This window comes from Cygnus olor, chromosome 3 (assembly GCF_009769625.2).
Source record: "Cygnus olor isolate bCygOlo1 chromosome 3, bCygOlo1.pri.v2, whole genome shotgun sequence".
NCBI classification, from domain to species: Eukaryota; Metazoa; Chordata; class Aves; order Anseriformes; family Anatidae; genus Cygnus; species Cygnus olor.
In genome coordinates this window covers 81,570,403-81,580,024 of record NC_049171.1, presented here as the reverse complement: position 1 = coordinate 81,580,024, position 9,622 = coordinate 81,570,403, and positions in this window count along the sequence as shown.

Sequence of the window (9,622 nt, the reverse complement as noted above, 5' to 3'; positions counted from 1 at the left end):
AGGATATACACCTCAAATTCTGACTAGAAAAGTGCAACAGCAATGGAATCAGAACTGGTTTCAACATGTCTGCCAGGTTAAACAAAAACATTACTGTCCCATTGTACCAACCTCCTTGCAACATCACAGCTGAAGAATAAACCTGCTCAGGAGATTTGCAAAGGCATGACTTATTGCCAGATTAAAAAAAAAAAAAAATCAAATATGTCATGAACCATGTTCTAAAACAACCAAAAACATCCCCAACTTCTGTAAAGTCTATTCCAACAAAACCATATTAAAATCTGTTGTAATTCACAATACAGCATTTTTATTTGGCTATAATTTTGTTCTGAGGAACTCAGTAAACAAGAGTCTTCTAACCAGCAAAGCATTTTCACTGAGTTTAAACTAGAAATGATAACTCCAGCTTGAAAAAAGGACTTGTATATTAGACAAACTTCTCACACAATGAGATGTCATTTCCTTGACTAAATTTATTTCTAAAAGTATCAGTAGTATCTGTCACTTAGGCAGGTTGGTTGGTCAAACATTCATAGGAACTTTGCAGTAATCTTGAACTCTGTAAGCCTTTCAAATCTTCAGTGGCTCAGCAACTGAATTCAGATTTGGTTGTGGCACTCACTGAATTCTTACTGAAAGGGGCTAGAGAAATCATGCTATTGGTAAAGTTTCATTATTCATCTTAAGCTTTGCAAATTATCATTTTTAAATACATTTAATGAAAAAATATTAATGATTTTGTTTCTACATCTGTTTTTGCATCCAAATCACCAGTTTTCATACAACATATTGGCCATATTTTTAATTCTAAAATAGATTTATCTGAGAATATTTGTGTATTTACAACCATAAAATAATAGTTATGTAGAATATCATTAACAAATTGACAATATGCAAGAGATTATTGATGTACATAGAAAAGTAACTCAATATTTTACTATAAAATATTTTAACTCCATAGGAACTTATATGCCATCCTGTTAGAGCTGAAAGGATTTTATTTCAAATTAGGTATTCACATAAAAGAGCATTAGAATAGAAAAAGACAGTCCTGTAGACCTGGATAGCGTATTTCTAAGTTTCTGAAAGAGATTGATGTTTAGAAAGATTGATAATAGACTTATACTGGAAAACTGTGTATGGTCAAGGATGTAGCAGTTTATATTAATAATTTTTTTTAATTTGATTATAATTTTACTGCAATTTAGTCATTATCTTTGACTTCCATTTGATGGGGTCTGAATTTTTCTGACATTTTTCAGGATAAAAACTACACAGAAAATAATGGTGTGACAAACTATGTATTTTGTGTTACGTTAAAAATAGAAACAAATAACAGTTCTTATAATCACTTAACTGCTGCCTTAAAGGGTGGTTTTCATGCTCATACTTGTTAGGAGAGCCACTTTACAATCCTGTACCAGGTAAATGTGTTATTAAGTACCCAAAAGATTTTATCAAATATGCTTACTTTATTAGTTTGCAACATCGAAGTAATCTAAGACCTGTTGTCCTGGTTTCAGGTAGGACAGAGTTAATTTTCCTCCTAGTAGCTGGCAGGGTGCTATGTTTTGGATTAGAATGAGAAGAGCGCTGATAACACGCTGATGTTTTAATTGTTGTAGAGCAGTGCTTACACCAAGCCAAGGACTTTTCAGCTTCTCTCTCTGTCCTGCTAGCGAGCAGGCTAGGGATGCAGCAGGAGCTGGGAGGGGACAGACCCATGACAGCTGACCCAAACTGGCCAAAGGGGTATTCCATACCATCTGACGTCATGCTGAACAATATATAGGGGTGGCTAGCCGGGGTGGAGGGGGGGCCGGCTGCTCGGGGATAGGCTGGGCATTGGTCAACTGGTGGTGAGCAATTGCATTGTGCATCACTTATTTCGTACACATTATTACTATTAATACTATTATTATTATTATTATTATTATTGTTATTCTTTTCCCTGTCTTAATAAGCTGTCTTTATCTCAACTCACAGACTTCACTTTCCCGTTTCTCTCCCCCATCCTGGAGAGGGAGGGGGGAGGGTGAGCGAACAGCTGTGTGGTGTTTGGCTGCCAGCCGGGCTAAACCACAACACCTGTGCATCAGTACTTAGACCTCTCTACATTCAATCACAACTTCTGGGAGAGCATTTCTTGCATTCAATTTGATATAAAAAAAAAATTCTACCCAAAAGTGAGTATTGGTGAAGCTGGTCTTTCATGTCAATACATTTTCTCCTGTGAAGGAGGAAATGCATTGTATAAGCAAATTCTTTCCTTTGATGTGGATTGTTCTTAAGCCATCCCTTTCTGCCCCAAAACGGTCACTTAGAAAATAAATAAATAAAAGGAAAACAAAAAGACAAAAAAAGTTAAAGTATCTAATAAAAAGAGAAAAGCTTGTCTTGTTTCTGAAAAGATTTATACTACAAGAAGACAATGTTTTACAAGGCTGTTTAAATACTTACCCTAAAGTAACATCATCCCATTGTAAAACAGCATAGGCTTATAAACCATAAATTAGTGGGTAACGAGTATCTTAACTCTGATTTGTAGAAAGCAGAGGTTATAACAATATACACAATTTTGCAGTATATAAGCTACTGTTCTAAAATTGCAGACATTTTCCTGAGAAGTGTCAGAACATGGAAAATTCACTATATACCTACCATTTAGGTGATAAAACTGAGTTCTTATTTGATGCAAACTAATGAAAACACTTCTACAGTTGGGGGTGAAAATTTAACCTTTTCCATACCTAATGAAAGGATAGTTTGGATTCCAGAGATTTGTGTTATATTTAACCACAAGCTATGCTCTCCATAAAACAAAGCATAGGGTATCTCCCTCCCTATTATAAATAAATAAATAAATAATCCATAGTTTCTGAAAAAAGAAAAAAAAAATTTATACAGATTTCTGACAATGTAATCTTATTCAAAGTTATTCCAGACAAGAACACCAGCTAAAATGTCATGCAGCTGTGCTCCCAATATTTTCCACTTTTATTGGTCTCCTAAAACTTTCTGCTTAGAAATTACCTCATGCAAGTTAATAGCTCCACTGATATCATTCCATATCTAGAAAGTTAGACATGCCTATAATTTGATTTAAAGCTGAAACAAGTATTTGACAAGACCAAGACTCTGACATACAACTCCTGTGAATTACTAAACCTCCCTATTTCTAAATGAGCTTGTCTGAATGCTTAGATAAGGATGAATTTCAGAGTAAAAATTCTTTCCAAAAAAAAGTATACTTTAAAGTATACTTTCACAATGAAATGATGAAAAGCTCGTAAGGAAAAACAAACAAACAAAAACAGACCACAGTTCACAATAGTTTTGGCTGGCTGCCATTTACTTTCTCCTTATGTCCTGCAGGTGACAGCAGCCTTGGAGACAAACTGAACAGGCAGACTGAGATACTTCTCTAGTTGGTCTCATTGTCTTTTATTACCTCAGGTGGAGCAGAAGATAAAGAATCACTCTCGGTAGCACTGGTGTCACAGCTGACTGTGGCTCAACAAAAAAGCCTCTTGCACAGGTCCCTTGTGCGACTGAATGAGAAGTGTGACACCATCCCTGGAGGACACTAGTACAGCCACACTTCTCATTCAGTGCATCCTCTTAACTTGCAATATTTTGTAGAACTGTGAAGAGCCAAACTTACAGCATATGATGTTTTTCCATATTAAAATGCAAAATAAAGCTTTTAAATTAGAGATGAAAGAAAGTTGATGAAGAAAATTGATGAAACATATATGATTAAGTAAAAAGGAGAAAGGAATAGAAAGTGGTTGTAGTGTCCAGGAGACCCAATTTCTTTCCCTAGTTTCTGACTGTAAAAATCATCATCAGGTTCTCTGGAACATGATATAACAAAGAGAATATTTCAGAAAGCACATTATCATTTTCTGTTGCAGAGAGCAACTATAATTTTCAATGTCAGTGGGAGATAAACATTATTTAGAAGAAAAATATGTCATGCAGACTGATTCCATGTCATTTTCTATCTCACTTTCTCCTTCTGGCTCTTCTTTTCCTATGTAAGATCTCCTACATTTTGTACCAGACCATAGATCATTCTGGATTCCAGAAAACAAACAAACAAATATCTTTCAGGAACTGCCTTTCAAGATTTGTGAATGTCAAGGTCTCCAAATAACCTCTGTAGGAGTCAAGCACCACATTTATTGTCAGATGTTCTTCTAGGCATATTTGTTCATTTTGTGATGCAACGTGGTTAAGGTAAGCAAGAAAAATTACAGTCAAACACCAAGCATCTTCTAAATTTTCAAGTAATAGATCTCTCAGCAGTTTCTGAGTCTTTATGAACCTCAGTATCAACACCTTTGCCTCCATAATCATTGAATGGTTTGGGTTGGAAGGGACCTTAAAGATCATCTAATTCCAACCCTCCTGCCATAGGCAGGGACACCTCCCACCACGCCAGGTTGTCCAGGGTCCCATCCAACCTGGCTTTGAACACTTTCAGGGATGGGGCATCCCCAGCTTTTCCAGGCAACCTGTGCCAGTACACCACCACCCTCATAGTAAAGGGTTTCTTCCTTATACCTAATCTAAGTCGCCGCTCTTTTAGTTTAGAAACATTGCTCCTCATCCTACCAATACACTCTCTGATAAAGTGTTGCCTCTCCAGCTTTCTCATATGTCCCTTTTAGGTACTGGAAAGATGCTATAAAGTATCCCCAGAGCCTTCTCTTCTCCAGGCTGAACAACCCCAAAAATAATAGTTGGAGGGGATCTGAGACAATATTTACAGAGAGAAAGACTGTACTTCATTAAACTGAAAAAATAATAAAACTGTCCTCTGTTATTGTTCTACTTTCCATATTGTATTAACTCTCCTATTCAGCTATAATTTGGTTGCCTTGTCTTCCCTACTTGAGTCTGACATTGGTTTTGCTTTTTCTCTGTAGCACAGGGCTTTAACTATATACTCAGAGTGTTCACTATCAGCCATATTTGCAATGGAGATATATTGAATATATAGTTGTGCATACATACGTTTATCTTCATAAATCCTTTTGGACTACCCCACAGATCCACATACAAATAATTGCTTGGAAATATTTACTCAACATTCACTGATCTTCCACTCAGTAATGTAAGACTTAAAACATAAAAGAAAACAAACTCCACATTCTATACCTGTCCCGTGCACCACTATATCTTGCTCTGTAGTCACCACTGTATCTTCTGGTCTACAGCCAAATAGAGATCTACAAGGCAGTAACTTTAAATAGAGTCCTCAGTGATTTGATGAGGTGAACTATTCACTGCATGAAGATGTTTGTCATTAGAAATTTACTGAGTACAAGTAATTCCACAAAATGGGAAAGTACTTCTTTATTCACACCTGTTCTCTCACTTCTGTGAGCAGAGGTACCTAAACAGTAGAGTTTTTCTTTCATGGACATAAGTGCTTGAAGATCAGAAGTTTGCCTTTACTAATCACCCACACCTCCTCATTACTTGGAAGACAGAGGACATGGTGGCCTATCTCAACATAGAGAGAGGAAATAATAGTCCATTTCCTTTGGTTACATACAGAGCATAGAGTAATTGGAGTCTGACTTCAGATGCCTTAATAATGTGTTTAAATTAAACAGAATGAGACTGGGCCATAAGGTCTTGGTTCGTTGTCGTGTGTCCAGAAGTACTGCAACCACGCAGATACAGCAACAAGCATGCCCCTGCCTACAGGCACTTAGAGCAAAGGTGCAGAAACACCTTCAAGAACCATCTGTACAAATGCAAACAACTTAGCCATGTTCCCTACATCAAGCTGCAGGAAAATAGCAAATTCACCAGGTGTTTTTAATTGCTAGTAAACATCTGATAATTATTCAATCAAATGAGGCACTAGATCTATATCAAATAGTAGCTTATGAATTGAAAAACAAACAAAAAAATGGCCATTTTACCCCTGTAATTTGTATTTTTTTTAAGTCTAAAACTTTTTTTTTTCTTTTCATTTTGCAGTCACAAATAAGATCTTGGGAGAGATTTGCTTCCTTCTACTTTTTTAGCAATGACATACTGTCCAATTCCTTTATCAGCCTGAGTAGTCTTATCCACCATCTTCAAGAAATATGAGTGATACAATGCCACAGATTCCGATTTCTGATATTTAAAGATATTTTCTAAAAGATAAAAATAAAAAATACCTGACCAGTCATTATATAAAAATCTACTTAATCAACTAAATGCTTATAAAACCATACTACTTGCTTTGTGATTTTTTTTTTTTTTTGTTGGTTGGTTGGTTGGTTTGCTGGTTGGTTGGTTGGTTAGTTTCGTTTGGTTTTTGCCCTTCATATGCTCTCCCCATGAGATATATGCTTAGAGATATCAGTCAGAAGCAAAGAAGGAAGGTTCATTTAAAGCCTAATAACTACTGCTCCATAAGATGCCTTATCTCTACACTGTTGCTCTAGATGGAAAGAATGTGTAAGGCAGTTAATCTATAATAAGTATATTAGAATAATTATTCCTTTATAGCTATTTAATATTCCCATAAATACAGTCTTCTAGCTTTCACAAGGTCTCAAAACACCTTTATTCATGTTGTTTGTCCTCCTTGTCTCTTTTATATGTATGGAAGTTACTCACATGAACAGGTGAGAACTACTGCACTGTCTCTGCAAAGGCACTGAGGCTACAGCATACCTCCCTGTTCAAATGACAAAAAATAGAACTTTTTCAGAATTTGGTCCATTTCTGCAGGAATTTTTATGTCCTCTTATCTTATTGGTTTTCATCTTAAATAAGTAATGAAATAAGTAGTCTTGCTCATATTTTTCCTTTTTTGAAAGGACATTTACAGTTGATGGATTTTGTTGTCAGCTCTACCAACTCATTTTGAGATGTTAAAAGTAGTGATATATTATTACTATAAGCAACTTGAGACCATGTAATATTCCATATCTGTTTCTGAACCTTTTCTTCTCTCATCTGAGCTTCTAAAAGATGTGACAAGAATGAGTAACCTACATTCAACACTCATGTAAATTTTCTGTGAATAAATTGGAATTGTGCGGAAACTGGCCACACAATCCTGTGAGATTTCTTAATGATCAATTACTCTCAATAAAATAGTATTGCTTGGGAAAGCATCACTGTGAAGACTACATAATGATCTTACTTCTAAAGCTAGAAGAAAAATATTCAAGCTCATATGGGTTTTATTTTCAGATACATTTATTCAGTTTAAAAGCCGGTTAAAAGTCATGACTGAATATAAGAAAACAGGTGTGAATTCCTCCAGTCTACTTATAGACTAACTTTATTCAAAAATTCTTAACCTGAAGTAACAGACAAGCCCATGTCTAAAATATGGGGGACATCGCGTGGGAAAATTTTTTTTTTTTTGTATTTTTTTTCCAAAGTGCTTAGCATAAGCCTAGGTTTCCACTGGTTTGAACATATCCTCAGAGTTAAGCTCTTGCTCAAGTGTTTCCCCGAATTGAAGCCAAATTGAGGGATATAAAAAACTAATAAAGTGGGAAATTCACAATAATTTGAAATCCATCTAGCATGTACTCCTGGAGATTTTGTGAAGCTTTGGTTTAATACCTGTGTAGTTCTGACACCAGTATGGTAGCACCACAAAATAAACCTGTGAAAGGTAGGAAAATTAGAGTCTAAGACATGGATCCAGCAATTGAACTATAGTTTATTTCATGCCCCCCAAAAGCCAAATCTAATTTACATGGGCTAGAAAAATAAGAATAGAATGAATAAAAAGTTGAATATGAGACAAAAGGCATTAGAAAATGAGAGTATATACCAATGATGTTATAATACAAGAAATCCCAGCTTCTTTAAAATGAATATTTTTCTTTGTTTCATGGAACAAGTCATCTAACAAAGAAGAACCTAGTTGTGTAATAAACGATGGCTGATTTTTAAATATGTGTGAATTTATGTTAGTTTATAATAATCTTGGTTATGTGGCCTACCTTTTCATTCAAAATATTCAATTCTATCTGCTAGGACAGCTGCTGTGATTTGAAATGGTGTCTGTCCAATCTGAAAAGATTGAAACAAAAAGGAGTGACATACATCTTTAGCCACTTTGATACTTACTTAAAAGAAATTTTTCTTTCAAAACAATATGTTGTCATAATGCTGCTTCACAGTAGGCCAGACATCGTAGACGGCAGACACACTAAATATAATGGCTAGTCTGTGAAGCTTGTGTTTATAATTTAATATCAACATTTTACTTAAGTAGCTGGTCAGCTGCCACAATTAAAGTTTTATAATCTATTTCAATTCCATCCTCATTACTTACTTGCTGCTTTCTGAAAGTCTCATCTCACATAGCAGAATTTCACAAATTCAGTTTCTTCTGAAAGATTGGAGCTACACTCCAAAGTTGAAACTAAAACTTTTAAAGCCTTAAAGGACCCTCTAAATGCTCAATAGTTTCTTTCTCAGAAAGCAACCAAAGCAGAGCAGTTGTGTTTCATCGTGGGTATCATAAATTTAGTTCAGTGAATTATTATTCTGTGCTTCACAGGGAATTAGAAACAGTCCAGTCATCTTTACATAGCCCAGTGCAAAATAATTAAAAAAATATTTTTTTTTTAAATGTATTACCTTACTTTCAAGATGATGGTAGACATCATGATGATAGTGGAACAGAAACATGTAAAAAGACTAAGGTAAGCAAGTTGTGAAAATGAGTAGATGAACAAGAACTACAAATGGCACGGTATTTTCCCTCTTTTTAAGGGGCTAAGAAGACATTTGGGGAGAACCTCCTTTTTTTTTTTTTTTTTTTTTTTTTGCAAGGTCAGCTTTAGCATCTCTGGTTGTACTTCTGCCTCACTGGTGCATTGTTGCAACACTTAACCTTACTGCATTCTTCTATGAATTAGGAGAAACCCTACTGATAATGGACAGAAGATAAGCTATTTCTCATGCAAATCCAAACACTATAATCTACCAGTGTTGTCTGTGCCACTAAATTTGGACTGCTATGTGACAAGCCCTGTGGAGCACCAGTTGCTGCTTGCGACACAGATTCAGAGTCCAACCTCCACTGCCCTGGCATGCAGCAGTCATTAGCAGTACTCACGGCAGCACCCATGGCTGTGTCGTCTTCATAGCAACACTGTACAAAATACTCCAGGAGAGGAAAAAAAGCCACATCAAGAACCCAAACCCAGCCATATGATTTTAACACTACCTAACATACACAGGTAAGTGTGAACTGTGTGGGTAAATGAGCAACCACTGGGACTGTCTGAGACCTTTAGAGTCTATCTGTAAATGGGACTGGAGGCACAGATATGAAGTTAGTTTCTTTTATTTTTGTAAATTAACTCTGTATGCAAAATTCAGCATCACAATTATTCTAAGCAGCAATGCTTTTACCCAGCTTGGAGGAGCTTATTTTGTTCCAGAAAACTACTCAAACATGATGCAAAGGAATAAGCATAAAGGAACATATCCCACTTTGATTTAAATAGGTATCAACCCCAAGTTAAAAAAAAAACACAAAACACCTTTGACTGCAGAATAGTTATTGTAATAGTAAAAGACTGTTCCATACTGATAACAATTTATACAAGATTGCTATACACCCTACAGC